The sequence below is a fragment of the Eleutherodactylus coqui genome, chromosome 8 (genome assembly GCF_035609145.1).
Source record: "Eleutherodactylus coqui strain aEleCoq1 chromosome 8, aEleCoq1.hap1, whole genome shotgun sequence".
Lineage (NCBI taxonomy): Eukaryota > Metazoa > Chordata > Amphibia > Anura > Eleutherodactylidae > Eleutherodactylus > Eleutherodactylus coqui.
In genome coordinates, this window is record NC_089844.1 from 128,862,106 (window position 1) to 128,868,420 (window position 6,315).

Genomic DNA, 6,315 nt, shown 5'->3' on the forward strand with positions numbered 1-6,315 from the left:
GGGGGGGGGGGCTGCCGCTGCGCCGGGCTGCGCCGGGGGGGGGGGCTGTCGCTGCGCCAAGGGGGGCTGCCGCTGTGATGGGGGAACTAGCGCTAGGCCGGGGGGGCTGTCGCTGCGATGGGGGAGCTGTCGCTAGGCCGGGGGGGGCTCCGGGGCCTTCACCTGGGCTGAGGGTCTAGCGCTGGGGAGCCGGGGGCTAGCGCCGGTTACCTGCTGCCTGGCGGTGGGCGTCTGGTCGGCGGCTGCGGGGCGTCTGGTCGGCGGCTGCGATGCGTCCGGTTGCCATGGAGACACAGCTGGCGGCGTCTCGGGAGCGCGCACGTCGGGCTGCAGCGAGCGACGGGGAAAGAGCCGGCGGCCATCTTGAGGAAACTTTTATAAGTTGCTGAAACGGTAAGTACGAACCAGCTAGAAATGTCATTTACAGGGGGGCTTAGTAATGTGTACTTAATGGGGGGGACTGGGCAAAAAAAAAATTTAACTGCTTCCTCGAGACATCTCCTTTAAGTGCACCAATTTAATTCTATGTCCATAGAGGGCATTAGGAGATTCGATCATTACAAATATAGTGTGAAATTAATTGGCATGTAATGTTGGACTCAAAAATGGCTTAAAACAGCTTTCCGACCTGAAAATATAAAATGTATTCAATCTGCCATAGCATTGTGAAATACATCCAGTGCCATTTGACCACAATGGCCGATCTCTGGCCACAGCTATGACATCTTTGTGAATATTGCCTTTATGGCTATGAGCAGCGCATGGCTGCTCCGGGCCATTGGCAGCATACCGCCGTCCTGTAATGGAAGCAGAATGGACCCCATGACCGTTACATGTTTATAAGCATAACCGGTTTGTAAGCTTGTATCGGAAGCATCGTGAGCTCTAACCCAATGCTGCACCTTATTCTCTAGGGCTCCATTATTGATGAATGGGCTATTGTTTTGAAGACGCACATCCATTCTACTAACGCTACTAGGTAATACCCAGAACCTCTGGTATTTCAGTATATTTTTGCAGTGATGCTTCTGCACTGTAATCTATATATACAGATGAAGCAGAGATGAGTTAAGGTGCGCTTAGATAGAACAATACCGTTAAAAAATGGGCCTATAGTAATTTGCTGCAGGTCTTCTGCTATGTTGCTTCATCTGTGGTTTTCCACCGCAGATAAAGCAGCTGACGTCTTTTGGGGAGTTATCAGGGTGAAGAAAAGGAACCGTTAGATTACAAAACCGTCTGTTACTTCTGTAAATTTCATGGTTTATGGACCATCAACATTTAAAGGTAATGGTTTTGTCAATTCCTGCTCTCCATGTGTTAAAAAAAAAATCATAAAAGATTGTATAGTTGCCTGTCCCTGGCCTCAGAGCTCCAGAGCCGCGTTCTTTTGGTCTCTCCTATGATGCTATGTTTACAGTCAACACAGGCGCGGCACTGAGAACGGAGCCACGGCGCTGCTGCGAGGACCCGGGAGAGGAGAATAGGGGATGTTTTATGACTTTTACACATGGGGATAAGAATAAAACGGTAGCATGTCCTACTCCAGTTGTATCTGTCGGACGAAAGTCGCCTATTCAAGTCAGTGTGTGCGCCAAAAAAACAAAGCGGAGCACACCGGATGACCTTTATGTGTGCTCTGCTCTCCACCGATCATACTAGAAAAAAATTGGGCCTCCTTTAATTTCTTTTTTTTTTTTGAGCAAGAGAAGAAAAGCGGGTGAAACAGAGTAAAAAATAAACACATGTAACGCACACGGATGTAACATGAATATACACGTTGGTTAAAATGGTTGTTTTGACAGACTAATATCAGATATGCTCATCGGAACAAGGCAGTTCTCTTCAGTCTTTCACTCTCCAGGATTTGCCGCAGATTTAAGATTAGCAGCGGACCCCAATAAAAAATGGCAAGATCAACCAATCTATTAACCCCTTAAGGACCAGGCGCGGTAAATATACGGTGCTTGATCCTGGGCTTTAATCCTGGCTAATGGTAGAAGCACGGCAGGGGATTAAAGCTTCTGTTCCTGCAGTCAAGCAGGAGAAGGTCAGGTCCTCAGCTGATAGAAACAGCCGAGGACCTGGAGGAGAAGGGAGAATTGTTTTTTAACCGCTTCTGCTTTCTCCTTTCCAGGCTATGTACTAAAAAGTGAAAGCAGAAGTGTTAGTTCTGTTATGTGACCCGGTAATCACGTGACCGCCAGGTGCTCCCTGTTATAGCAGAGTTGCAGGGTCCTAGAAGTCCCTGATCAGCTATGTTAGTAACTGATGCCACTAAAGAGGAAGTTTCCCCTGTAACTAGGGCTCTTATGGATGTGGCTTCAATCGATGCCCCAGTTACACTGGAAAAGTGTGAAATTAAAAAAAGACCATGTGAATGACCCCCAGAGGTCTAAATGACATCATGGGGGACATAGATGTTATATATCAAAACGGCCGAAACAAAATAAGGAACCCATTCCTTTATTTTAACGGAAATCTACTAATTTTAAAAATAAACTCTAAATTAAAAAAAAATTTATTTACCCCCTTCTAAAACTAAAAATTGCAGAATAAAGCCTCCTGCACACTACAGGGTCGGATCCAGCATGCGGTGCCCGGCCAGTGACTCCGCTTACCTGTCCGCATTCTTCTTTTTCTGTGCTGCAGGAGTGCCGCCCGTACAGATAAAGCCGCGCTGTCGCAAATCCCGTGACCCTTCTGCATTGCTCACTGAAGAAGGGCCGGAGGACTTCAATGGAAGCCGTCGGTGTGGAAAACCACACAGAATGGAGCATGCTGCGATTTTTTTAAATTTTTTTTTTTTTAAATTTTTTTAATTTTTTTAATTTTTTTTCTGCCACGACCGTAAATTTCCGCTCGTGTGCAGGAATCAGTGGGTCTCCATAGGAAGCTATGGGCAGTATTTGCTGTGGAATCCGGGGACAGTCGCCGGCCCCAGATTCTGCAAATCAATTCCGACCATATGCAGGAGTCCTACGTCAGTGAAGAAAAGATATAATAAAAGCCCTATAACTTAAGGGGTAAAAATGCAGCAAAAATAATTTTGGTAGCTGAAAAAAAAATGGGGCAGTACAATCCCTAAAAAGTGAATTTTCCTTTAAGACCAAAACACACTGGTCCCGTTACTCCATATCCAGGGGCTGAGCAGTTTGGGGTATGTCACTTCCATAAGAAACAAATTGCTGCTCTCCCCCCATATACAGAAGTACAGTATAAGTAAATGTCTGCCGCTCCTCAGAACTCATTATGGGGCAAAGGCTTCAACCTTCCGATCATTCATCCCACTGAGAGCACTACCGTGAAACCTGCCCTTGCCCAACGGCTGGGGAACAAGAGATTGTTTTGATCAATTATCTAGTTTTTTGGTTACTTCTTGAAGATTGCTCTTATGATACATTTTACTCCTATCGTCTCTATTTTGTAGGTGCTAATGTCCACGTCTTGTTGCTGGAATCGTGGGAAGAGTTTCCTCCTACTGGGGCCAGCTGCTCACAGATGTCAGGCTGTCCATTATTTATATGCACAATGAATCATTCATATCTATATGGGGCGATGTTTGTAGGTCACTAGTTAACTAAAAGCCTACATAGCATGACTGCCCCTTTTTTTTTTCATTTTCGGCTTTTTCATCCTGCTTTACTACCTCTTTTATCCATCAAGGTAGATGTCTGAGGGCTTGTTTTTTGCGGGACAGGTTGTATTTTTCAACGGCACTATGTAATGTAATATATTATGTACTTAAAAAGCAATTCTAAGTGAAGTGAAATGGGGAAAAAAGCTAAATTCTGCCATCTTTGGGGGTTGAGGGGCATGGATCTTATTTCAACGGTGTACAGACTGCAGCAGACATGACCTAATAATGTTATTCTACGGATCAGTATGATTACTACTATACCAATTTTTTTTTTGTTGCTTTTGTTTTTTTTGCAGTACTATTTTTCAAAAATAAAATCTTTGGAAAAAAATAAAATGTATTTTCTGCCACCATCTTCTGACTGCCAGAACTTTATTTTTTTCCGTTAGGGCTCGTTTTTTGCGGGCATCCTGTAGTTTCTATTGGTACTAGATTGGTGTCCATATGACCTTTTGATCACTTTTTATGACATTTTTTCTTGGAGATGGGGTGACCAAAAAAGCGCAATTCCGACATTGTTCATCGTGCGCGGTAAATAGTTCGTTACTTTGATACATCAGACTTTTATTTACGCAGTGATACCAAATCTGTATTTTTTATTTTGATTTTTTTATTCTTGATATGTCAAAAGGTTTTGTTTTTAGTTTTAGAACCTATTTTTTTTTTAAATAATTCTAAAAAATTTTTAAAAGTGATTTCTACAACATGCGATGGTTTGATCGCTCCTGCAGTTTGATGTAATGTCATAGTATTACATTGCCTGTCAGATCGCAGTATAATCTATCAAACCACACCAGGCATGGTTTCATAGGCAATCTGCAATTGCAGCCCCGAGGGCATCCAAACTGCAGAAAAAAATGACATTTAATTCTGTTGGGCAGAACGATTTCGACAATACCAAATTTATCTCGTTTTTGGGTTTTTTTTTTTTTGCTGTACTACTTTTAAAAAATAAAATGTTTTGAAAACATATATAGATTGTCTGTCGCCATCTTCTTTATATCCATGTCTCATTTTTTTCAGGAAGACCCGTGGTTTCTATTGGTACCATTTTGGAGTACATACAACTTTTTGATCGCTTTTTATCAAAAAACAGTTCTTGGAGACAGGGTGACTAAAAAGTGCAATTCTGATGTTGTGTATTTTTTTTTCTCCGACAACATTTATATATATATATATATATATATAATACATTTTTTTTTATTATTTTTACTTGTTTCACATTTTTTTTTAAGTCCCCATAAGGGACTTGAACTTGCGATCGCTCGTACAGTACAACGTAATACTACAGTATTACATTATACCACATTTTGACAGGCCCCAGTCTGCAGTCTCACAACATGGGGAGGCTGTTTTGGATCTCTGAATTCTGGTCATTTAGCAGCGATCGCTATGAGTGTTGATTGCGTTGCTGTTGCTGTCGGGTGTCATCTGTCATGTAGCAGGATCTGCTCCCAATTCCGCTCCATATAAACCCTGAATCTGGAGGGTGTACATGTACCCCCAAAAGTGTCAAGGGGTTAATGGTGTTCTTAGTAGTGTGAAATACAGGCAGATACTTATCCGACATACAGTACCATCAGGGAGGCATCTGATTGGCTCCAGATTTATTCTGCAGCAGGACAACGACCCCCAACATCCAGCGAATGTCATTAAGAACTATCTTCAGTGTAAAGAACAAGGAGTCCTGGAAGTGATCTGGCCCCACAGAGCTCTGATATCATCCTCCAGAGTCTGTCTGGGATTACATGGAGCAACGGAAGGATTTGAGCAAGCTACAGCCACAGACGATCTGTGCTTAGTTCTCTGAGATGTTTGGAACGACCTTCCTGCTGAGCGCCTTTAAAAACTGTGTGCAAGTGTACCTAGAGGAACTGATGTTTTCAAGGCAAAGAGTGGTCACACCAAAAATCGGTTTGATTTTATATTTCTCTTTTATTAGCCCTTTCCAATCCACTGTCTGACGTCTAAAGACATTATAATTTAAGGCTGTACAGCTCTGATGTTGAAAGACGCCCGTCGGGGTTCTCTTACTGTGTATTGCCAGCCTCTCTGCTGTCGGAGCCTATCCAACGTGTCACCTCATGCAGTACTGGCTTTAGCCAGCAGATAGCGCTGTTGTATGACCGCAGAAAAAGAGTAAGCCCCCTGAAAATCCAGGATACAAATTGGATTGAAAAGGGTTAACTGTCAGACATGAATTATTAAGGCTGTGTTCACACCGGCGTTGGGGTTCAGGTCAGGGTTTCTGCCTCTCTGCTCCATTTTTGAATTTGGAAAAAAAGAAACTATTTTTCCCCCAAGCATTCCAATGGGGTTTAAAAAAAAAAAACCAAACAGAAACGGACCTGAAGCAAACTGAAGCCTTTAGCTTTTGTTTTGTGGGGTAAAAAAACAGATCCGTTTTTTTTTTCTGTTCTATTTCAGTTTCTCTCTTCCAAAAACAGAGCAGGGAGATGGAAACCCTTAAGGCCTTTTTCACAGCTGTAATATCGTAGCTGTTCTGCCATGATTTCTGTGCGATATCGCTGCATTTTATTGTGCCGATATTGCGATTTTGTTCTACTTTGTAGCGCTTTTTTGCCAGGATTTTCAGGAGGCCTGAAATATAAGCCCTACCCCGAAAATAAGCCCTAGCCCTTTTATTAAAGCAATACATGAGCTGTCCGTTCCAG